At 43.8% G+C, this 26,125-nt stretch overlaps 1 protein-coding gene across 1 annotated transcript in view; it reads left to right on the top strand.

The window, feature by feature from the left end:
- The window catches only part of PJVK (pejvakin), a 55,524-nt gene that overhangs the window by 2,435 nt on the left and 26,964 nt on the right, over positions 1-26,125 (top strand). The gene's annotated exons all lie outside the window — the stretch shown is intronic.

Raw genomic sequence — 26,125 nt, 5'->3', positions numbered from 1 at the left:
TTGCTCCTCTTTCAGTCCAGCTCTCTGCTGTGGCCCAAGAAGGCAGTGGAGGATGGCCCAAGTGCTTGGGCCCTGCACCCGCATGGGAGACCAGGAGGAGGCACCTGGTTCCTGGCTTTGAATTGGCGCAGCGCACCGTCTGTAGTGGCCAATTGGGGGTGAACCAACAGAAGAAAGACCTTTCTCTCTGTCTCTCTCTCTCTCTCACTGTCTAACTCTGCCTGTCCAAAAAAAAGACTGAAAAAAGAATGGTGAAGATTGTGATGAGCAGGAGGCATACAGGCTGTGTTGCTGTGTATCACTTTTCCAACTTTGTACTGAAATTGTCTAACATTTTAAGTGTTTGCATTTTAGGTTTCCAAATATTTGAAATTTAAATATTGCACAATGATTTCTAAGTTCTAGAAGGTAGGCCAAATTAAACACATCTGTAATCTGTTAGGATAACCTGAACAAACAACTCCAAAGTCCCAATGGCTTAACACAATGGAAGTTTACTTCTCACTTGTGCTGAATGTCTGGGAGCGTGGTTCACTGTGGCCATGTCACCAGGAGGATGGAGGTTCTTCTGGACACACGGAGATGCTTCCGCCAATGGTAGTAACGTGCTGAATCAGGCACTGACACATCAATGGCCACTCTCACTTCAAAGACCCTGTCTTACTCTATCACCATTTGAAATTTTCAGAGGAAATCCGTTCAGAAGACAGGACAAAGTAGAAGCGGTAGTATTCCAGGCTCAAGAGAGCTGATAGGGGCCAGCGCCGTGGCTCACTAGGCTAATCCTACGCCTTGTGGTGCCGGCACACCAGGTTCTAGTCCCAGTCGGGTTGCCGGATTCTGTCCCGGTTGCCCCTCTTCCAGGCCAGCTCTCTGCTGTGGCCCGGGAAGGCAGTGGAGGATGGCCCAAGTACTTGGGCCCTGCACCCCATGGGAGACCAGGAGAAGTACCTGGCTCCTGCCATCGGATCAGTGCGGTGCGCCAGCTGCGGCAGCCATTGGAGGGTGAACCAACGGCAAAGGAAGACCTTTCTCTCTGTCTCTCTCTCTCTCTCACTGTCCACTCTGCCTGTCAAAAAAAAAAAAAAAAAAAAGAGAGAGAGAGCTGATAGGACATAGACCTTGCCACATGCTCATGATGGTTCAGGATTTGGGTCCAGATAGCTTCCTAAATATAACAGGATTGAGATGTTAAGGAAAAGTAGGAACCAGTGTTAGCATCTCCTTTCCTCACCACCAATTGTACTCCAGGACAGAGAAATCAGCATTTTTATTTTTTTTACATTTTAAGCCTTTATTTAGTGAGAAAGATGCATAGGAGAGTGAGAACTTTATTTAAGAAAGAGAGGTAAATCTGGGTTCATACTGAGCACCAGGAACCAGCCATGTGGAGGAGCATCTAGGCCAGGAAGCCTTCGGGCCACGCACCCTGGAGGCGCAGGGCTACAGCAAGCCCCCTCCTGGCAAGAGGCCAGGGAAGAAGAGAAGGCTCAGAAATCAGCATTTCTTTTTTTTTTTTTTTTTTTTTTTTTTTTGATAGGCAGAGTGGACAGTGAGAGAGAGAGACAGAGAGAGAAAGGTCTTCCTTTGCCATTGGTTCACCCTCCAATGGCCGCCGCTGCGGCCGGCGCACCGCACTGATCCGATGGCAGGAGCCAGGAGCCAGGTGCTTCTCCTGGTCTCCCATGGGGTGCAGGGCCCAAGCACCTGGGCCATCCTCCACTGCACTCCCTGGCCATAGCAGAGAGCTGGCCTGGAAGAGGGGCAACCGGGACAGAATCCGGCGCCCCGACCGGGAATAGAACCCGGTGTGCCGGCGCCGCAAGGTGGAGGATTAGCCTATTGAGCCACGGCGCCGGCTAGAAATCAGCATTTCTAAAGATCATAGTGGTCCTTAATATGCAGTCTGTCTGTCTCCTCCATCACCACCACCAACAGTAATGTGCTTTTTAAAAACTTCTTATGATTAAAAAAATGACAAGCATATATAAAAAAAAGAATGGGATTATGAACCCTAATGTGCTATCACCAAACTTTAACAGTCGTCTGCCTCATGGCCAATCTATTATTCCTTTTCCATCCCAGACTATTTTAACACAAATGTCAACTATATTATTCCATCTGTTAATATTTCAATATAGGTGTATAAATTAAGTACTCTATAGGAGCAAAATCACAGTACTATTATCATACCTCAATGAAATGAATAATAATTCTTTAATGTCACCTAATATCAACCAGTTCACATTCTCCTGTCATAAGTTGTTTTTTGTTTTGACAGGCAGAGTTAGACAGTGAGAGAGAGAGACAGAGAGAAAGGTCTTCCTTCCATTGGTTCACCTCCCAAATGGCTGCTACGGCCAGCGCGCTGCACTGATCTGAAGCCAGGAGCCAGGTGCCTCCTCCTGGTCTTCCATGGGGTGCAGGGCCCAAGCACTTAGGCCATCTTCCACTGCCTTCCTGGGCCACAGCAGAGAGCTGGCCTGGAAGAGGAGCAACCAGGACAGAACCGGCGCCCCAACTGGGACTAGAACCTGGAGTGCTGGTGCCGCAGGCAGAGGATTAGCCAAATGAGCCATGGCGCCGGCCATAAGTTTTTTATATACTTGGTTGAGCGGGGCTGATTTACAATCCATATGGTGCAAGTGACTGCCATGGATGCTAGGTTTCTTTTAATCTGTCTGAAAGTTCTCTGTCAATCTTCTGTTTTTCCTTGAAAATATTTGTTTAAAAAAGTAGGTCCTTTGTCCTATTAAGTTTATCATTCTGAATTTTGTTGATTGTATCCCAATGGTGTCATTTAACATGTTCTTCTGTGCCCCACATTGTCTTTAAACTATTAGATCTAGAATATTGAGCTGATTCAAGTTCAGTTGACTTGGCAAAAGTATTTTACAACTGGTGCTCAGAACTTCCATTAGGAAATACATATGCTCTGGATACCTCTCTTCATATGATGTTAGTAACTATTGGTGATCATTGCCTGGATCTATTAACTCATTAGTTAATCATTGCAAAATGATGTTATTTTAATTGTAAATTATTTTTCATATATTAACTGGAATTTTTTAAGATTCATTTATTTGAAAGGCAGAGTTAAAGAGAGAGAGAGAGAGAGAGAGAGAGAAAGGGAGGTCTTCCATCTGCTGGTTCACTCCCCAGATGGCCGCAATGGCTGGCGCTGTGCTGATCCAAAGTCTAGGAGCTTCTTCTGGGTCTCCTATGTGAGTAAGGGGCCCAAGGACTTGGACCATCTTCTACTGTTTTCCCAGGCTACAACAGAGAGCTAGATCAGAAGTGGATGAACCAGCACCCATATGGGATGCCAGTGCTGCAGGTAGAGGCTTAACCTCTTACAACACAGTGCAGGCCCCAGTTATATGTATTTTTTGACACTCAAACTATTTCCACTTTGACAAGTGCTAGTCTCTTCAAGTTAGCTGCAGAGCCTCTCTCTTTTTCTTTTTTTAAAGATATATTTATTTATTTATTTGAAAGTCAGAGTTACACAGAGAGAGAAGAAGCAGCAGAGAGAGAGAGACGTCTTCCATCTGCTGGTTTACTCCTCAATTGGCTGCAATGGCTGGAGCTGAGCTGATCCGAAGCCAGGAGCCAAGAGCTTCTTCCGGGTCTCCCCAGAAGAAGCACTTGTGCCATCTTCCACTGATTTCCCAGGTCATAGCAGAGAGCTGGATCAGAAGTGGAGTAGCTGGGACTCAAACTGGCGCCCACATGGGATGCCAGCATGGCAGGCGGTGGCTTTACCTGCTACGCCACAGTGCTGGCCCCCGAAGTCTCTTGACAGTGCCCTCAGAAGACTTTCTAGTTCCTTGCTTTCTTGTGTTACTCATCTTCCATATGTCCTGCTTTATACCTGGACTTTCTAAATATAACAGGGTTGAGATGTTAAGAAAACGTAGCCAGCCCAAGCATTTCCCTTCCTCCCCACCACTCTTGCTCCAGGAAAGGGAATATGAAAATAGCATCAAAATGGCATTCAGACACCCACAACTGGTCACTTAAGAGTATTTATTGCTACTGAGTTGGCATTGTTCCTAAGCCTCTGAGAGCTGGGAAATCTTTTTTTTTTTTTTTAATGATACAACATGTCTTGAGCTTGTGTTGATACTTCCAATTCAGATCAGTGATACAGAGATTTTAATTGACTTTATTTGTTTTATGTATGTGCTATCTCCCTTATTCCATGCCATTTGAAACTATAGTTCTTCAAGGCCAATATCATCAGATATATATTATTTTTGTATTATTCAATTTTTACTTTAAAAATATTGATTTTCAATTTTTTATTTTAACAGATTCAATATAGTTTGTAGATACAATTCTTTTTTTTTAATTTTATTTATTTATATGGAAGTCAGAAATAGAAGTGTAGAGAGAATCTTCCATTTGCTGGTTCACTACCCAAACAGCCGCAACGGCCAGGGCTGGCCTCTGCCGAAGCCAGGAGCCAGGAGCTTCTTCTGGGTCTCCCATGTGGGTACATGGGCCCAAGTACTTGGGCCTTCCTCTGCTACCTTCCCAGGCATGTTAGCAGGGAGTTAGATTGAAAGTGGAGGAGTTAGGACTTGAACCGGTGCCCTTATGGGATGCTGGCACTGCAGGTGGAGGCTTAACCTTCTACGCCACAGGGCCACCCAGAAGATATAATTCTTTTTTTTTTTTTTTTTTTTTTTTTTTTTTTGACAGCCAGAGTGGACAGTGAGAGAGACAGAGAGAAAGGTCTTCCTTTGCCATTGGTTCACCCTCCAATGGCCGCCGTGGCTGGTGCACTGCGCTGATCCGATGGTAGGAGCCAGGTACTTCTCCTGGTCTCCCATGGGGTGCAGGGCCCAAGCACTTGGGCCATCCTCCACTGCACTCCCTGGCCACAGCAGAGAGCTGGCCTGGAAGAGGGGCAACCAGGACAGAATCTGACGCCCCTACTGGGACTAGAACCTGGTGTGCCGGAGCTGCAAGGCGGAGGATTAGCCTAGTGAGCCGCGGCGCCGGCTAAGATATAATTCTAAGAATATAATGATATTCCTTTCCTCCATCCCTCCCCCCCCTCCACCCTTTGCTTGAGATAACATATTTTCAATTTACATTTCAATAAGAAGGCTTAACACTTCACCAAATGAGTAGTTCAACAAGTAAGCAAAAAGGCCCTCATTTAGTGGGAATATAGACAACGGCTATAAACAATAATTCAATGACCATTTTACCCATCCACAGTAAATTTTAAAGGAATCACACATCATTAAAACTATAATAGTAAAGAAAGAAATGTTTGTGTGTATCAGTATTACTGCAAATATAGCTTTGTGAAGCTTTGTTTTATACTTTTGTTAAACCAATGGTTAAGAATTTTAAGCAATTTTTCTACTTTTAAAATATATTTTACTTTTTTCAGAAAAAAATCAAACCTTTAAAGAGTTAAACTTTTCAATTTTAGAATAGGTTAAGTTCACAAAAATTTGCAAAGATAATAGGGAAGTCCTATATATACAAATACAGTTCTCTATATTAGTAACATCTTAAATCAATAAAGTAAATTTGTCACAATTAATAAGAAAATATTAATATATTATTATTTACTAAATACAATACTTTGTTCATAATCCTTTAGTCTTTACCTGATGTCTTCCTTTCGTCCAGGAAGAATGGCCGAATTTTTGGTATGTAAAATGACAGGTGTCCTGGTTTATGCTGTTGTCACACATCCTGCTAGATACAGCATTAGTTCCTTATTTTTTCATTTTAACTAAACCTTCACTACTAACATTTTTATTAAATAATATAAAGCCAGCTGGGTGCCGATGCTGTGGTGCCAAAACCTGCAACGCCAACACCCCATATGGGCAGTTCAAGTCCCTGCTGCTCCACTTCTGATCTAGCTCCCTGTGAATGCAACTTGGAAAGCAGCAGAGGATGGCCCAAGTGCTGGGGCCCTCGCACCCATGTGGGAGACCCAGAAGAAGCTCCTGGCTCCTGGCCTTAGTCTGGTTCAGCTCTGGCTATTGCAGCCATTTGGGGAGTGAACCAGCACATAGAAGATCTCTCTCTGTCTCTCCTTCTCTCTCTGTAACTCTGCCTTTCAAATAAATAAATAAAATCTTCTTTTATAAAAAAAAAAATACTGCTGGACTTAGAAGAGTTCTACTTTATACTTCTAGCTCAACAGCATAGTATCACTTAGCAGTAGGCAAGTATTATGTACAATGAACACATGATTTGGCCTGACAAAGAATCCCGTGAGAACCATAACAATAACCTGTCTCTCTTTCCCAGAGCCCTGCCAGATTTATGTAAGTAGATGCCTCCCTCCCTTTCAAGGAGACAAAGGGGAAGGCCTGTTGACAAAAGAAAGTGTGCTCCCTGCTGCTCCCTGCTAATGTGCCTGGGAAAGCAGTAGTAGAAGGAGATCTGGATGGAGATCCTGGCTGCGGGCTGTGGCCTGACCCAGCACCAGTTGTTGCAGCCATTCGGGGAAATGAACCCAGAGAATGGAAGTTTCATATTCTCTCTCTCTCTACCCCCTCCACCCACCCGTATGTCACTCTGCCTTTCAAATAAATAAAATAAATCTGCTCTTAAGATTTTTTTTTATTTTTTATTTATTTATTTTTTTGACAGGCAGAGTGGACAGTGAGAGAGAGAGACAGAGAGAAAGGTCTTCCTTTTGCCGTTGGTTCACCCTCCAATGGCTGCCGCGGCCGGCGCACTGCGCTGATCCGATGGCAGGAGCCAGGTACTTCTCCTGGTCTCCCATGGGGTGCAGGGCCCAAGCACTTGCGCCATCCTCCATTGCACTCCCTGGCCACAGCAGAGAGCTGGCCTGGAAGAGGGGCAACCGGGACAGAATCCGGTGCCCCGACCGGGACTAGAACCTGGTGTGCCGGCGCCGCAAGGTGGAGGATTAGCCTAGTGAGCCGCGGCACCGGCCTGCTCTTAAGATTTTTTTTTTTACTTTTATTTTTATTTAATGAATATAAATTTCCAAAGTACAGAATATGGATTACAATGGCTTCCCCCCTATAACGTCCCTTCCACCCGCAACCCTCCCCTTTCCCATTCTCTCTCCCCTTCCATTCACATGAGGATTCATTTTCAATTCTCTTTATATACAGAAGATCAGTTTAGCATACATTAAGTAAAGATTTCAACAGTTTGCTCCCACACAGAAACATAAAGTGAAAAATAATAGATGATTTTTTAAATGATGATGAAATCAGATCAGACCTATTGTCATGTTTAATCCCAGCGAGAGTCAAGTTGGGAATTGCTAATTTCTTCTTCTTTTTTTTTTTTTAACAGAAGATCAGTTTAGTATACATTAAGTAAAGCTTTCAACAGTTTGCACCCCCATAGAAACACAAAGTGAAATATACTTAAGATTTTAAAGAAGCTGGCGCCACGGCTCCCATGGCTTACTAAGCTAATCCTCTGCCTGTGGCGCCAGCACTCTGGGTTCTAGTCCCAGTTGGGGCGCCGGTTCTGTTGCAGTTGCTCCTCTTCCAGTCCAGCTCTCTGCTGTGGCCCGGGAAGGCAGTGGAGGATGGCCCAAGTGCTTGGGCCCCTGCACTCGCATGGGAGACCAGGAGGAAGCACCTGGCTCCTGGCTTTGGATCGGTGCAGCGCGCAGGCCGTAGCAGCCATTTGGGGGGTGAACCAATGGAAGGAAGACTTTTCTCTCTGTTTCTCTCTCTCTCTCTAACTCTGCCTGTCCAAAAAAAGATTTTAAATAAAGTGTGTTCAGACTTAGGGACTGTGGATAACTGGCTCAATCCAGTCCTGTGTGGTTGGGAGAAAGCACATGAAGGTAATGCCCTTGATAGTTACTTGTGTACGTGCTCATTGTGTGGGGGCCTGTGCCTTGGCTTGCAAGGTACATGAAGCAGGGTGAGTGGAGAATATGGAAAGACAGATTAGGAATCCTGCTAACAAGTGTATAAGGGTCTCTCTTCACTCTTGCTACAGTGATTCTAATATTCATTGTATGATAAAAATCTATAACTGTTCATGTATTTTCTTGTTGATAATGTTTTAATTATCATGAGAAGTTAGGTACAAAAATACACATGAAGTAAAGAATTATTATATGTGGGGAGCAGCCCGGACTGGACTGAGTTACTGGAATTAAGACTTATTCTATGCATCTGCTCTCCCACAATATGGCGCTGGGAGAGAAGTAAACAGCTTCCGCACAGCTGCCTCCAGTTCAACCAATAAACTGTAGGACTTGCTACTGATTGGAGGAGAGCAGCGTACTCGGCGTGTGGGCAGCCGAGTTGGGATTGGCGGAGGAGGACTATAAAGGAGGAGAGAGACGGCATGCACCAGGAACATCTAAGGGGAACATCTAAGGGGAACACCTGTGCAGCCCCCGAGAAAGCCGGCCTGCGGTGTGCCGCTCCCCTGCGGAAGTGGGGAATGTGGCCAGGGGGAACTGCCCTTCCACGGAGGTGGAAGGGACAGTAGCCAACCCGGGAAGAACAAGCAGCAAACCCGGGGAGGGCCGAGCAGACAGAAAGAACAGCGCAGGGTCCTGTGTCATTCCTCCACGAAGAGGGGGAGCGACAATTATACGAGTTTCTGTTTCTCAAGAAAATTAATGGAGAAAACAGAATTTACCCAAAATGTCAAGATTTAGCATCCACTATCGGTCACTTCATCCATCCTGAAATCAATGAGTGAAAATAAATGCGGGCCATGAGAGTGAGGACAGAGGCTGCTGACTCGGAGCTGGCTATGACAAGAGTCAGCTGCTGTCACTTGCATTTGGCAGGCAAGGAGATGAGAACGGTCGATACTGGAACAATTTCAGATTTGTTTGGCTTGGAAGCGGGCACAAGGAAGATGCAGGTGGGCTCATTAGAAGCAAAGCATCTTCTGTCTTTGGTTTGGGGAGCATATCTGACCTCTGATTGGCCCTGAGTTGGAAGAGGGGTGATAAATAAGGAGGCTGGTAGTGACTGACCAAGTCCTGACACTTCTGGGATGATGGCTGCGGAGGCTGTGGTACAGCTGCCTGCGCCAGTTGCTACAGAAATTGTGGGTCGGATCTCTGTGGTTGTCTGCCAGCATGGTATGGTCTTGTTTGCAAATTTCTCGTGTGCACCTTAGCATGAAGCAATAGCTCTTCATGTGGTGGCTCCCATAAAGAACTTTGCAGACAGTTAAATATATCCCTTGGATATCAATGGCATAAAATGTGTCAAACAAAATCAATTGAAGTAATTCCAAAGGCAATTCAATTTTTTCATCCAGTTCATGGGATCAAAGTAAACCTTTAGTTAATCATGTCCAAAGTGCAATATCTGACATTATTTTATGAGGGTTACTATAAATCCAGTTAAAAATTTCAACTTTTCTGTGAAAATACAGATATTGGTGGTATGACATTGTAGTTAAAAACAATGTTTTTAGTAAATTTACAAACCCCTGGAGGAGAAATATACTATGGTGCAAACAGAATTTATATTTAATCAGATAAGACAAAAACTTTAACAATGAAAGTAATTGCTAAATTTAACAAATATTTCTATATATCCAATATTAGTAACTAGATTAGAATTTTTTTGTAACAAAATTTATGTTGAAAACAAAAATCCTATTTTTAGCCCTCTTTTTAAAAAATTTATTTATTTGTTTGTTTGACAGGCAGAGAGAGAACCTTCTGTCTGCTGGCTTACTCTCCAAATGGCCACAATGGCCTAGCTGGGCCATGTCAAAACCAGGAGCCAGGAACTCCATCCTGGTCTCCCACATGGGTGGGCCATCTTCCACTGCTTTCCTTAGTAGCAGGCAGCTGGATCAGAAGTAGAGCAGCTAGGAATGAAACTGTCTCTCTGAGATGGGAGCCAGCATCGCAGGTAGCAGCTTAACCTGCTGCACCACAACACCAGCCCCAGTTTTCTGCTCCTTTTGCTCTCTATCTTCAATTGAAATTCAAAATGTCTGAACCTTTGAAGTACTTTATAAATCATCATAAGTGCTTTATAATGGTATTGAACTTTTTCATAACCTTCTAAATTTTTGTTTCACTTTGCTCAAAATCAGTTGGGAAATTATTTACCTAAGGAGTCAATGAACTGGGTACCAAAAACTTCAGCTTTTCAAGTGCTAAGTGAAGGGGCTGGCACTGTGGTGCAGTAGGTTAATCCTCCGCCTGCAGTGCTGGCATCTCGTATGGACACCAGTTCTAGTCCCAGCTGCCCCTCTTCAAATCCAGCTCTCTGCTATAGCCTGGGAAAACAGTGGAAGATGGCCTAAGTCCTTGGGCTTAGTACTTGGAAGACCCAGAAGAAGCTCCTGGCTCCTGGCTTCAGATCGGTACAGCTCCGGCCACTGTGGCCATCTGGGGAGTCAACAAGTGGATGGAAGACCTTTCTCTCACTTTCTCAGCCTTTCAAATGAATAAATAAAATCTTTTTTTAAAAAATAAATGTTTAGTGAATTTTACACTTGATCTTAGCCAAAAGGCTAAGAAGTGATGTGTTCAGTGAATTTTGATTATTGAAATAAAAACTTCCCAGTGGGACCACACTAAATTTTATCCCTTTAAGTAGAACGAAGGAATGGAACAAATTCAGTGTTGGGGACTCAAACGACGTATATGTGATTTTAAAATTCCCCAACTGAGCTTTGGGATATTTAAAATGGAAAGATGAGTTTCCTGATGAGCTCCTGTCTTTAATTTTTTTATCTGAATGGAATGAAAGCAGGATGCCCAATGGTTTTGCACCATCTTAATAGCAAAACATTAAAAAGAGTCACAGAGACAATTTATTTGACACATTTTGTCTTATCCAACTTAATTGTTAGTTAATGCATTCTGACTGATGGCAAAAGGACAGAACCTGTGAAAATATTTGGACTGAAGTTTTACATATATCACAACAAAAAACTATTACATTTTAGAATATCCTCCACTTCGCAGATTTTACCCCAGGTACCCCAGCACTTGTAAAGTCATTCCTCAGGCAAAAAGTATGGTACCACGTGGCAATACTTTGCAGGTGCAAAATTTGTAAAGGCTTCGTTTTATTTATTTGAAAAGCAGAGTGACACAGAGAGAGATAACCATGAAGTGCAACTCCAAAGCATTTTGCAGGGGTGGGCATTTGGCACAGTGGTTAGGGCACTGCTTGAGGTGGCTGCCCTCTGTATTAGAGTGCCTGGGTTTGTGTCCAGGTTCCACTTCGGATCCAGCTTCCTGCTTATGTGGACCCTGGAAGACAGCAGATACCTCAAGTACTTGGCTCCCTGCCTCGCACGTGGGAGACTCACATGGTGCTCTGGGCTCCTGGTTTTGACGTGGCCTGGCCTTGACTACTGTGCGCATTTGGGGAGTGAACCAGTAGATGGAAGATGTCTCTCTCTGCCTTTTAAGTGAAATGAAATGAGTAAATGAACTTTTTTAAAAAGTGGCGCAGATCTACCCACACAGGAAGTCCCAGTGGTAATTTCCTTATTTTGATATTGTTCTCTGTGTATGTAAGATGTAACTGTTCAAGGACACTGGTGGAAAGGTAGGAGGGATCTTTGCAGCTTCTTGTGGATCTGTAATTACTTCAAAGCAAAAAGGTTTTTTTCATACTTGTGTACAAAAATGGTAACAATTTGGAAGTTATAGGCAGCCAACTCAATCTCTTGGACCAGGATAACAGAACTTCATGAATACAGAGATTAAACTCTGTTGAAATGCAGCCTGCCCGTAAGAGTAACTTTGATCGAAGACTCTCACAAGCTGGGACCCAGCATGTTCAAGTAATCCATGTAGTGATTATTGCAAGTTATTAGCCTTCAAGGGAAGTTGAATTCATAAGCTTTCTCTCTGGCCCGGGGCCCTGGCAATGGCTTCCTATTGAGCAGACTTTCCAATGATTATTCCCATGTGTGTCAAATGCCTTCTTTCTCAGAAACAGAATATATGTTTATATGTATTGAACATTTGTCTACTTCATCCAGGTTTTGAAAGCTATTGCTGTAAACTGATTTATAACATTGGTTTATTATTTCTTAAAGTCTGCTTTATGTAATCATGACCCTCTTTTTTACACATTTTATCTCTTCAGATCTTCTCTCTCTAAACTGGCTTGTTTGTTGGTTTTTCTTTTGACAAATTCTGCCAGTGGTCTCTCCAGTGGAAGTGTCTCTGGTTTAAATTAACAATCCCCCAAGTTTTCGTTTTCTTTTACCGCTCTTTTTTTCCCTTATGCTTATTTCTCTTCTTACTTCTTCTGTTATATTAGCCTTTTGTAATTCCTTGTTTATTAGCTTATTCTCTTGAGTTTTCCATGAAATGTACTTAGGGTTATGCATTTTCTTTTAGGTACTGTTTGTTGTGTTACATCAGTTTTCACATGTACTGCTTTCCTGTCATTCAACTGTTAAGTATTTGAGGATTTTTCTTATAATCTTATCTTCAGCTAAGGTTTAGATGTTTTCATTTGCAGACTTAATAAGAATTAGAACTCAGAGGGCCAGTGCTGTGGTGTAGTAGGTTATCCTCCACCTGCAGTACTGGCAACCCATATGGGTGCTGGTTCTAGTCCCAGCTGCTCCTCTTCCAATCTAGCTCTCTGCTGTGGCCTGGGAAAGCAGAAGATGGCCCAAGTGCTTGGGCCCCTGCACCTATGTGGGAGACCCGGAAGAAGCTCCTGGCTTCGGATCGGCTCAGCTCCGGCCATTGCAGTCATTTGGGGAGTGAACCAACGGAAGGCAGACCTTTCTGTCTCTCCCTCTCACTGTCAAATAAATTTTAAAAAATTTTTTGAAAAAAGAGTTAGAACTCAGTTTGCTACTGATGACTAGTTCTATGTCATCATGTTCAGTGGTAAAAGTAGTTTAGATGATATTGATTCTTAGCAATTTAAGTTTATGTTTCCTGTGTGGCTTAGGTCAGAGAAATTTTTTGGTGAATATTCCCCATGTAGTTATAAAGAATGTATATTTTTTGTTGGCACTAAAATTATATATATTTGTTAGTTTGAAATCCTTAATTGTGATTATTAATATTACTAATTATTCATTGCTTTTTCAGTTTAAGTTCTGAGAAGCAGTTCTAATCTGCAAGTAGAATAATTTATGTATTTCTCTCAATTGCTGTCATTTGTTGCTTTCATATATACACCCATTTCATGAGCATTTCGTCTTCATGATCAGTTGTTCTTTCTATTTGTTAAGGTGTGGGTAGCCATGGCACCTACTCTCTCTGGAGTCACCAACATAGGCATGCAGTCCTAGTACCTCCTGCTCCTGCTTATTTTGCAAGATCCTTATCTTTCTTTTTAATTAATAAATTTGTTTGAAAGGCAAAGAGTCAGATAGAAAAAAGTGAGAGGGAAAGAGAGAGAATCTTCCATTTACTGGTTCACTCCCCAGATACCTGCAACAGCCAGGGCTTGACCAGGCTAAAGCTAGGAGCTCCATTTTGGTCTCCCACATGGGAGGCAAGTACTTTAGCAGGAAGCTGGATCAGAAGCAAACTCCAACTGGCACTTCAATATGGGATGCTGATGTCCCAAGCAGTAGCTTTACCCACTGCGCCATAACTCCAACCCCCTCTCTTTCTGAAGGAGCTGCTGCATAGCATAAAATCCTGTAGGTCCATCCATATTGTCACAAATGACAAGATTTTGTCCTTTTTGTAGCTGAATGGTATTCCCTCATATATATATATATATATATATATGTATTGTATAATAATATGTAATGTATATATAATATATATATAATGAGTATATAGATATATGAGTATATAGATATATATGAGTGTGTGTATATATATGTATATACATACATACATATACTCATTTTCTTTACCCATTCACCTGTTGATGGACATTTAGGTTGATTCCATATTTTCACCGTGGTGAAAAGTGCTACAATAAACACGGGAGTGCAGATGCCTTTATGATGCACAGATTTCATTTCTTTGGCTGTATACATAGTTAAGAGTAGAACTGTATTTGCCACTGTTGGATAGGTAGATGGGATAGTGGGATGAGGAGAGGTTAGTCGACAGGTACAATGATATAGTTAGATAGGTGGAACAAGTTCTGTTTTTCTGTTGCATAGCAGGACGACTATAATTAATATTGATGTAGTATATATTCCAAAATTACATTTTGAATGTTCTCACCATGAAGATATAACAAATGTTTAAGGTGATGAATATGTCAGTTACCCTGATTTGATCATCATGCAATGGATACATGTGCAAGTATTATGTGCTAATCAATGAACAATTATTATGTGTCGATCAAAAGTAATTCAGGAGTGCGCATTTGCTGCAGCAGATAGGATGCTGCTTAAGATGCCTTTGTCCTGTGTCAGTGTGACTGGGTTCGAGTCCCAGCTCTGCTTCCAGTTCCACCCTCCTGCCTTTTTTTTTTTTTTTTTTTTGACAGGCAGAGTGGACAGTGAGAGAGAGAGAGACAGAGAAAAAGGTCTTTCTTTACCGTTGGTTCACCCTCCAATGGCCGCTGCGGCCTGCGCGCTGCGGCCGGCGCACCGCGCTGATCCGAAGACAGGAGCCAGGTACTTATCCTGGTCTTCCGTGGGGTGCAGGGCCCAAGGACTTGGGCCATCCTCCACTGCACTCCCTGGCCACAGCAGAGAGCTGGCCTGGAAGAGGGGCAACTGGGACAGAATCCGGCGCCCCGACTGGGACTAGAACCCGGTGTGCTGGCGCCGCAGGCAGAGGATTAGCCTATTGAGCCTCGGCACCGGCCTCCACTCTCCTGCTTAATATATATCCTGAGAGGACAGCAGATGTTGGCTCAGGTGCTTGGGTTCTTGTCACCCATGTGGTAAACCTAGATTGAGTTCCAGGCTTTTGGCTTCAGCGTGGCACAGTCCTGGATTTTGTGAGCATTTGGGAAATGAACCAGCAGATAAGAGAACTCTATCTCTCTGCTTTCAAATAAAATAAAAATGAATACAATTTTAAGTAAATAAGACTCTTTAAAAAGTAGGTACATAGGTGCAGGTACTTAACCTAGTATTTAAGACACCCCACATGGGTTCAGTTCCTGACTCCAGGTTCCTGTGCAGACCGCGGGAGGCAGAAGTGATAACTCGTGTAATTGTGTTCATGCCACTCACATGGGAGGCCTGGATTGGGTTCCTGTCTCCTTGCTTTGGCCCTGGTCCAGCCACAGCTATTTTAGGTATTTTTGGAGTTAACCAGAAAATGGGGCGAAGTTTTTCTCTCTGCATCTCTCTCTAATAATAATAATAATAATAATAATATAATAATAATAATAATAATTTAAGTAAGTAAATAAAGGAGCTCTCAGGCCTCCCAGGCTCCTTTGTCCTACTCTCTCAGCCCTTATGCAGGGCCCAAGAGAGACTTCCCAGGCACCTTTGTCACAGCATTGCAGCCCTGCTACTTGAAGTCAATTTACATTTTTTGTTGAGAAAAATAGAAGCATGCCATATCACAGGCAGGACGGGGCAGGCGTTTGGCCTGGCGGTTATGTCTTTTAAGATGCTTGCATCCCACATGAGGGTACTGGGGTACAAGTTCTAGATCTGGTTCTTGATTCCTGCCTCCTGCTAATGCAGACCATGGGAGGCAGCAGGTGATGCCTCAAGTAGTTGGGTTTTTGCCACCCATATCGGAGACCTGGATTAGGTTCCTGGCTCCTGGTTTTGGCCCAGTCCCAGCCCAGCCATTTTGGCATTTACAGAGTGAACCAATGGATGGGAGTCCCCTCTCTCTGCCTCTGTCTCTAAGCCTCTCAACAACAACAATAGTAAGGCAAGACCAAGCAGTGGTGGCTGAAAAAGGAGCAGGAGCTTGAATCTCAGTTTTCTTTATGAGTAATTCTCCAGGAAACATTGTACTAAACTATTTTAAAGTGTAACAAGTGCTGATATGTCCTGTAGCTACTGGCTATCAAGTTGTATCAATAGATTTTTCCTTTGATTCAACAGCAGTGTACAGAAGGGCCAATACCAATTCTTCAGTAAGGGTGGTTCTTTGTTCATGATATTAATTGCCTCAACTCGGACTAACTGCCAAACTAATAAATATGCATGCAAGAAACAGCTTATTCCTCCTATGTATGCAAAGGAAACGTTCCTTTGTCTATCTCAGCCCCCTTCAAGAGTAAAGTCAGGGTTGCTTAGCTTACAAAGTTGAGCACTGAGCTGGTTTCAAATGAAACAAAAATCAGCTCTTGATCCAAAACCCCTTGGATCAATTTATATTAACCTAGTTATCTTTTATTCATACAGTAAGTTGATTTAGGATTATACAATACATCAGAAAAGCAGTTATATTTGCAGCTCCAAAAGGAAAATGTTAAGGGAAAATCATTACTTCTTCCAACCCAGAAAGTATGAACAAACCTAAGGGAGTTTGATTCTGGCGAGTTCAACCATTCATCAGTTAGATCTCAGCTCAGTCTCAGATGAGCTTTTTTACAAACAATTCCACTCTAAGCTTACTGGCCACGATAACATGAAATGGGTGATAGCGACCACCTTCTACCCGAACTGAGTGGGGCTCCACTGGACAGAGTGTGTAGTGGCTGACATGGAGTGATGTGAGGAGCTAGAAAAGGCCCATATGTTTGTGTGTCTCCCTCTAGCGACCAATGCACTGAAGTGCCTATGGTTAAAGGCAGTTGCTCATATTATTAGCTGTAAGATAAAGCTTAACGATAAATGAGTACCTCCTGCGTGTATGGACCATTCCGGAAATTGGACATCTGAAAATATGCAACACTTTACGTACTCCCAAGGGGTAAAACTAGATCTGTATTCTGGGGTAAAATTTATAAGGGTGCATAAATTGAGTGTCAGATCCTTGTGGGATTCGCTCAGTGAACATCATCTGAAACACTGCTTTCACTGCTTCATTCTCTGAGTCCCCTTAGTCATGGGATCTTCGTTATGAGAACACATCTATTAGAAAGGCCCTGTTAGGTGATTTTGTTGGTGTCTGAATTTCACAGAGGACACAACGTACACAAAGTATAGGTAGTGCAGGTCCACCACTCCACTTGGCCTCTTGATGCAATGAAGAGATGAGGTCAATGAGATGTAAGAGGCTCATGTCGGCGTAACAGCAGATTGTTCTGCACTGGACTTTCTCTTACACCTAGAAGGAATACACTCCAAAATAACCATCAAAATGGTAAATACACAAGCCCGTAATCAGTCACTTAGTATCATTGTCCAATATTACATACTGCACACAATTGTATGTGCTGTATTTCTATACAACCAGCAGCATAGCAGGTTTGTTTGCACCAGCATCGCCATGAACACATATATACTGTGACATTACAATGCCTGTGCCTTCCTTGTAATCCTATGGGGCCATCTTTGTGCATGCATTGACCAAAGAACTGAAACATCATTAAGTGGCACGTGACTATAATTGTCACCAGCATATAGTAGAGTTTTGGCACCTTATATGCAATACAATTGTACATGTTGCTAGAATGCCATTCTGTGGTGGGAAGACTAAATCAAGGCAAAGTGGAAATGTCTTCTCTGTGACAGCTGGGGAAGGAGACTGAAGCCTGAAGAAGCATGTGGTGTGAAGAACACTGAAATTAAGGATGCCACAGATCGTGACTCAGAGTGACTGCATCATTAAGGGGTCCTAGAACAAATACTGGAGGCTTGGCATCGAACAGATATTTTATCTGTTTTCCTGAGTCTCATTCCCTCAACTGTAAAACAGGTAACCACAGCATATCTCTGGTGGTTGAGATTTATTAATTGACACAATCCATGTAAAATACTTGACACAGTAACTAAACCCTAGGAAACACTTAGCAGTTGCACTGTTAGTAGTATGAAATTATATTTTAGTTACTAGTAGTATAAAGTTACATTTTAATGCTTTCTAAAACACTGTCCTGGTGTAGGTGCCTTTAGTTGATAAGAGAGACTCCTTTTAGAATTACTTTGCAAGCATGAAGACAGGATTCAGAGAATTAGAAATACATATGCCTGATTTTCTACATAAGGAAATGGAAACTGTTAAGATAAATTATCTAATACTTGAAGATAATGCAAAAAAGTGGGTAGCACATGAACTTTCAGCAATATGTGGGAGCAAAGGTCACTTCAAGATTATTTGGGATAAAATGTTAAAATGGGTAAATTTTAAAGCTGAGAATAAGGGGACCAGTGCTGTGGTGTAGTGGGTAAATCTGCCACCCGTGATGCCGGCATCCTTTATGGGTGCCAGTTTGAGTCCCAGCTGCTTCACTTCTGATCCAGCTCCCTGCTAATGCACCTGGAGAAGCAATGGAAGATGACCCAAATGTTGGCATCCCTGCACCCATGTGGGAGACTGGGAAGAAGCTCCTAGCTCTTAGTGTAGGACCAGCCCATCTCTGGCTGTTGTGGCCATCTGGGAAGTGAACCAGCAGTTGGAAGCACTCTCTCTCTTTCCCTCTCTCTCTCTCAACTTTGCCTTTCAAATTAAAAAAATCTTAATAATAATAGGGGCCAGTGCTGTGGCATAGCGGGTAAAGCTGCCGCCTGCAGTGCCAGAATCCCATATGGGCACTGGTTCAAGTCCCAGCTGCTCCGCTTCTGATACAATTCTCTGCTGTGGCCTGGGGTAGCAGTAGAAGATGGTCCAAGGCCTTGGGCCCCTGCACCCACGTGGAAGACCTAGAAGCTCCTGGCTCTTGGTTACAGATTGGCTCAGCTCTGGCCATTGCAGCCATCTGGAGAGTAAACCAGCAGATGGAAGATCTCTCTCTCTCTCTTTGCCTCTGCCTCTCTGTAACTCTGCCTTTCAAATAAATAAATAAATATTTAAAATAATAATAATAAGGGGGCCGGTGCTGTGGCTCACTAGGTTAATCCTCTGCCTGTGGTGCCCGCATCCCATGTGGGCACTGGGTTCTAGTCCTGGTTGCCCCTCTTCCAGTCCAGCTCTCTGCTGTGGCCCGGGAGGGCAGTGGAGGATAGCCCAAGTGTTTGGGAGACCAGGAAGAAGTACCTGGCACCTGGCTCCTGGCTTCGGATCGATGCAGCGCCAGCTGTAGTGACCATTTGGGGAGTGAACCAACGGAAGGATGACCTTTCTCTCTGTCTCTCTGTCTCTCTCTCTCTCACTGTCTATAACTCTGTCAAATAAAAAAAAAATACAAAGCTTATTTTTAAGAAGAAAGATTATCCAGATGATAAACTTCAAGTTGCTGTTTCTCCTCCTCCTTCTTCTTCAAGATTAATTAATTTATTTGAAAGTCAGAGTTACACAGAGAGAGAAGGAGAGGCTGGGGGGGGGGGGTGTCTTCCATCCATTGATTCACTCCCCAATTGGCCACAATGGCCGGAGCTGCACCGATCCAAAGCCAGGAGCCAGGAGCCTCCTCCCAGTCTCCCATGCAGGTGCAGGGGCCCAAGGACTTGTGCCATCTTCCACTGCTTTCCCAGGCCATAGCAGAGAGCTGGATAGGAAGTGGAGCAGACAGGACCAGAACCAGCACCCATATGGGATACCTGCACTGAAGGCAAAGGCTTTACCTGCTATGCAACAGGGCTGGTCCCTCTTCTTCTTTTTTTAACATTATTTATTTGAAAGGCAGAGTTAGAGAGAGCTTCCAACTGCTGGTTTACTTCCCAAATGGCCACAATGGTTGGGCTTGGGTCAGGCCGAAGCCAGGAGTCTGGAAATCCATCCAGGTCTCCTACATGTTTACGGAGACCTAAGTACTTGGGCCATCTTCCATGGTTTTCCAAGGCACATTAGCAGGGAGCTGGATTGGAAATGAATCAGAAGTTGAGCAGCCAGGATTTGATCTGGCACCCATGTGGAATGTGCACTGCAGGCAGCAGTTTTACCACAATGCTGGCCCCTATTTATTCTTTTAAAAAAAGATTTTATTTATTTGAGAGAGAGAGTTACAGACAGTGAAAGAGAGACAGAGACAGAGAGAAAGGTCTTCTTTCCATTGGTTCATTCCCCAAATGGCTGCAATGGCAGGAGCTGCGCCGATCTGAAGCCAGGAGCCAGGTGCTTCTTCCTGGTCTCCCACGCAGGTGCAGGGGCCATCTTCTACTGCTTTCCCAGGCCACAGCAGAGGACTGGATTGGAAGAGGAGCAGCTGGGACTAGAACCGATGCCCATATGGGATGCCGGCACCACAGGCAGAGGATTAACCTACTGCGCCATGGTATCAGCCCCAGACCCTATTTATTCTTTTTTTTTTTTTTTTTTTTTTTTTTTGACAGGCAGAGTGGACAGTGAGAGAGAAAGACAGAGAGAAAGGTCTTCCTTTGCCGTTGGTTCACCCTCCAATGGCCGCCACGGCCGGCGCACTGCGCTGATCCGATGGCAGGAGCCAGGTACTTATCCTGGTCTCCCATGGGGTGCAGGGCCCAAGCACTTGGGCCATCCTCCACTGTACTCCCGGGCCACAGCAGAGAGCTGGCCTGGAAGAGGGGCAACCAGGAGAGAATCCGGTGTCCCGACCGGGACTAGAACCCGGTGTGCCGGCGCTGCAAGACAGAGGATTAGCCTAGTGAGCTGCGGCGCTGGCCAACTTTGCCTTATTGTTATCATCCTTTCAGGAGCACAGAGGGAGAAAGTGGCCCCACTGATCAGGTAGCAGGATGAAAATAACATGGGTTTTCCTTAGCTTAGTCTTTGAGCCCAAGTACTCAGGTATTTTGTAGGCACTATTTCTCAATAAATCACTTCGCTAAATTTCCTATTGCTCTTTCATAAAAAGTATCTATCTCGCCAAGTTGCTGTCTAGATTAATCACATGCAGTGTTACAGGTTTGCAAGCAGAAGCCACACAGCTGATTACCTATCTTGGGGCTGGAATTCAAACCCAGGCAGTCTGGCTTCCGTGGCACTTAGTTACTCTACTCTGTTGCTTCTCACAGGAGTCTTAATACATGTATGTAAAATGTTTATTGCCAGAAAATGGAATAAGTCCTTAATAAAGCCTATCTATATCATTCTTTAAGACTCTAAAATGCAGTATGAATCTGTTTTTAGCCAGTGTTTCAAAGCAAAAGATGGTAAACTTATGAGGGGATATTTTTTATTAACCACTAAATTTTATTATGGTTCCACTGCTGGTAAATAGAACTGTGCATTTGCTTAAGTCTATTTCTAAGTGCATGAACAAAATATCAAATATTTAGCCTGCTTTCTTTTTTTTTTTTTTTTGTTTTTTTTTTTTTTTGTTTTTGTTTTTTGACAGGCAGAGTGGACAGTGAGAGAGAGAGACAGAGAGAGAAAGGTCTTCCTTTTGCCGTTGGTTCACCCTCCAATGGCCGCCGCTGCAGCCGGCGCACCGCGCTGATCCGATGGCAGGAGCCAGGATCCAGGTGCTTTTTCCTGGTCTCCCATGGGGTGCAGGGCCCAAGCACCTGGGCCATCCTCCACTGCACTCCCTGGCCATAGCAGAGAGCTGGCCTGGAAGAGGGGCAACCGGGACAGAATCCGGTGCCCCGACCGGGACTAGAACCCGGTGTGCCGGCGCCGCAAGGTGGAGGATTAGCCTATTGAGCCACGGCGCCGGCTTAGCCTGCTTTCTTTTGCCATGAAAACTGACCTTGCTTAACTAGAATTTTAAGACAAATAAAATGATATCAGCAATCAGGCATGGATGTGCTATCAATATCTGAATTTCCAATCAATAAATACTGTGCAGTTACACACCCATCTGGCCAGAAAGGAGATTGCACTAGAATGAAAGCATGCCCTCATAAATAGGAATGCAACTATTTATAAGAGAACTCAACACTTATTCTATCCTGTCATTTTTGTTTAATTTTTTTTAACTTAGAGGCTGACATTGTGGCATATTGGGTTAACCTGCCACCTGGGATGCCTGCATCTCATATGGGCACTGGTCCAGGCACTCCGCTTCCAGTCCAGCTCCCTGCTAATGTGCCTGGGAAAGCAGTGGAAGGTGGCCCAAGTGCTTGGGCCTCTGCACCTGTATGAGCGACCCACAAAAAAGCTCCTGGCTCTGGCTTTGGCTGGCCTGCCATTGTGGCCATTTGGGGAGTGAACCAGCAAATGGAAGTGCTCTCTCTTTCTCTTTCAAATAAATACATAAATCTCTTTTTAAAATTTTTTTTATTTGAAATTCAGAGTGAGAGAGAGAGAGAGAGATCCCATCTACTAGTTGACTCTCCCAAATCCTCCTGATTATTTGGGTCTGAGCCAGGCTGAAGCCAGAAGTCAGGAACTTTAGGCAAGTCTCCCATATAAGTGGCAGGAACCCAAATATTTGAACTATCACCTGCTGTCTCCAACAGTGCACATCAACAGGAAACTCAATCAGAATGTTGTAGCCAAGATTCAAAACGAGGTACTCCAAAGTGGTAGCCTGACTGTTATACCACAACAATTACCCTTGATTATTAATTAAAAAAAAAAAAAAAAGCTTTATTTGTTTGAAAGGAAGAGTCACAGAGAGGCAGAGGTGCAGAGAGAGGGAGGTGTCTTCCATCCACTGGCTCACTCCCCAGATGACTGCAATGGCTGGAGCTGTGCCAATCCAAAGCCAGGAGCCAGGAGCTTTCTCTCAGTCTTTCATGTGGGTGCAGGGACCCAAGGTCTTGGGCTATCCTCCACTGCTTTCCAAGGCCACAGCAGAGAGCTGGACTGGAAGTGGAGCATCCGGGACTCGAACCAGTGCTCATATGGGATGCCAACACTGCAGATGGTGGCCTCACCAGCTATGCCACAGTGCCAGCCCCATGATTCTTAGTTTTTAATCACCACCTAAATGAGCTCTAATTGTTCATCTTATGCAAACTATTTTTTTATAATTCTTTTAAAATGTTATTTAAGCTATGCAAGTTTCATATATACAGATTTAGGAACATAATGATACTTCCCATCCTTCCCTCCCTCCAGCCCAGGCTCCAACCCTTCTTCCTCCTCCCTCTCCCATTCCCATTCTTAAATTTTACAAAAATCTATTTTCGGTTTACTTAATGATCATAAAGTGAATCCTACATGAAATAAAAGAGTTCAACAAATAGTATGAAAAGCACTGTGCCTCAACAGAAAAGACAAGGGCTGTAAACAATCATCAAATCTCAAAATGTCTATTTCAAGCCAATATATTACATTTCAGGTACTCTATTAGTTACCTAGGATCAGGGAAAACACATGATGTCTGTCCTTTTGGGACTGGCTTATTTCAGAAAGTACAATCGCTTCCAGTTTCATCCATTTTGTAAAAGACAAGATTTCATTCTTTTTAACAGCTGAGTAGTACGGCATAGTGTATATATACCATAATTTCTTTATCTAGTCAACAATTGATGGACATCTGGGTGGATTCCATATCTTAGCTATTGTGAATTGAGCTGCAGTGAACATGGGGGTACAGATAACTCTTTCATATGCTGATTTCTTTTGGTTTTGGTAAATTCCCAGGAGTGGGATGGCTGGATCATATGATAGGTCTATATTCAGATTTCTGAGGAATCTCCATATTATCTTCCACAGTGGCTGCACCAGTTTATATTCCCACCAACAGTGGATTACAGTACCTTTTTCCCTGCATCCTCACCAGCATTTGTTGTTTGTTGATTTCTGTTTGAGAGCCATTCTAACTGGAGTGAGTTGAAACCTCATTGTGGTTTTGATTTGCATTTCCCTGATGGTTGATGATCCTGAGCAATTTTTCAAGTGTCTGTTGGCCATCTGAATTTCCTCTTTTGAAAAATACCTGTTGAAGTCCTTTGCCCATTTCTTAACTGGATTGTACAAATGATTTCTTAGACATCTTTAAGGTCAAGATATTCCATGATTTTAGCTCATATACTCAAAATTGGCTTCATTTGCCACTTTCCCCCTAGATATACATAAAGTAAGCTTTTTCCAAACCTCACATTACTTATTGCTCTTGTAAATGGAGTATTTCCTATGCTGTCTCAAAGAATGCAGCCATCTAGTGCATTTTCCAGTTTTCCTTCTAGGAGCCACCCTGAGCCTTACCGGGATGTTAAAGCTGGTATCCTGGGAGTGTGCTCCCAAACTGATAAACTCTTCCTTATCCAATTCCGTATTTGGCTGCCTCCCTCTACCCTTCACTGTCAGTGTTTATTCTCCTGTGGATTCTCCCAGTCTCTGCTGCTATGGGTCAGCCAGGCACTCAGCTCTTTAGGGAATCTATTTTTCCTCCCTTAACAGATCTACGTGTCTCTGACTGAATTGTGATTTACCCTTTTTATTGGCTTAGTTGTCAGAGGACGTAGGTGTGGATCCTAAGGAATACAAATGCCCTTGGGGAAAGATCTCTTATTTTCAGGAAGAGGAGAGCAAGATACTTTTGTAGCCTTGGAAGATTCAGGAAACCTGAGGATTCAAGATGTTTAGTAGCAGTAACCCAGGTGGGTCACATCTCATGTCAGGGTTCCATTCTTTCCCAGCCAGAACGTTTATCCCAACACAGCAGCCCACCTTGCTTGGATTTTAACTTCTGTTCCTACCTGAGTAAAGTCCTGGCCTGGTCCTCAGCTCTCTGTGCAGTATCTTTAGAAGGAAGCCTGCTGTATGTTAGTGCAAAAGTCCAGTGCAGAGTGGCTTTCACTTTTAGCTTTTAATTCCAATTACTCACTCTCATTCTTCTTCTAGGCATCAGTCTAGTTCGTCAATAGCCCATCAATCCCCCTGTCCTCACATTTCCCTCCATTATTCTCCACTGCCTGACATACTGTGCCTGTCATTGTGTTTGCTTTCACTAGCATACCATCCACATCACTACATGTCAAAATTTTTAACAGCATGCTAAGGGTTACCTGTGGGTTTTTTGGAATATTTATTTATCTGAGAGGCAGAGTTAAAGAGACAGAGAAACAGAGAGAGGTCTTCCATCTGCTGTTTCACTTCCCAGATGGCCGTAATGGCCAGCACTGGGCTGTCAAGAGCCAGGAGCTTCTACTGGATCTCCCATATGGGTGCAAGGGCCCAAGCACTTGGGCCATCTTCCACTGCTTTACCAGGCAGGGAGCTGTCTCAGAAATGGAGTGGCCAGGACTCGAACCAGTGCACATATGGGATGCCAGCGCCACAGGTGGAGGCTCAACCTTCTATGTCACAGCACCAAGCCCCATGGATTACCTGTGTTCTAACTACCCCCAGTGAGGAGTTTCATCCTGTAAACCAGATGGTAGGAGAAACAGCTCCAAAACCCCAAGGCAGCATCTGCTTTCTTGCCCCATTTCTGGTACTGAGTATCGCAGGTTGAGTTCCCTGGGAAACAGACTGAGATGCAGAGTAGCAAGTGAGACACTGGGGACAGCCATCAGGGCAAGGCAAGGACACGACTGGGCAGGGGGTGGTGCTGTCCTTCAATCCCAAAGGCAGCCTTTGTTAATGCCTAGGGGAACTCTTGAAGACAGGATGGCCTTTCACACTGTCCTTATATGGAGGGTTGGGACTTGTCTTTTAACCCAAACTGCCTTTGCGTGCCCTCAGGAGAGGTGGCTATCTTCAATCATGGAAATTCTGGAAAGACCTGACAGCTGAGGGCTCTCTGCCAGCAGCACTCCCAGAAAAGAGGTAGCTGAGTCCTCTAGGACTGAAGGGGAGTCAGAGGGGCAACAGTCTGGGTCAACACTGTCACCCCACAGGATGTTATGGTATTCGCACCATCAGTTCTCCAAAATTTATCTTGTCTCATCATTATATTGGGCTATTTCTATCTTCATCTAATTCATTTGTCACTTAGCGGATGCAACTCACCTATTAGAGCTGATGCCACAAGGCAGAGCTGGCTGCTTGCCCTTTTAGGAAAGTAATGGGTTTGACAGCAATGATCAAATTGGTTAAGGGCCTTGACAGAAGCTTGAACAGTGTGACCTGATGGTCCTAGAAAATCTACACAGAGCTGATGTTTGAACAATGTTTTGAAGTGCATTTTCTCCAAAGCCAGAAGTAGGGAAAGCAGAGGCAACATGAAAAGCTTGGGTTTGGGCCCATATCCTTAGATCTCATTGTTTTAGCAATACATCTGACTATTTATATCCAAATTAATTAGCCTTTCCCATATTAGGCCTCATCCTCCCCTTCTATGGCTTTAAATCCTCTCCCCATTCATCCTCTTCAAAGAAGACACACCACCATGCAGAAGTCTCATGTCATCTGGAGAGT

Source organism: Oryctolagus cuniculus, chromosome 3, assembly GCF_051225735.1.
Source record: "Oryctolagus cuniculus isolate XC-2025 breed Fujian yellow rabbit chromosome 3, ASM5122573v1, whole genome shotgun sequence".
Classification (NCBI taxonomy): domain Eukaryota; kingdom Metazoa; phylum Chordata; class Mammalia; order Lagomorpha; family Leporidae; genus Oryctolagus; species Oryctolagus cuniculus.
The sequence above is the reverse complement of the archived record's forward strand: the minus strand, read 5'-3'. Positions and strand labels throughout refer to the sequence as shown.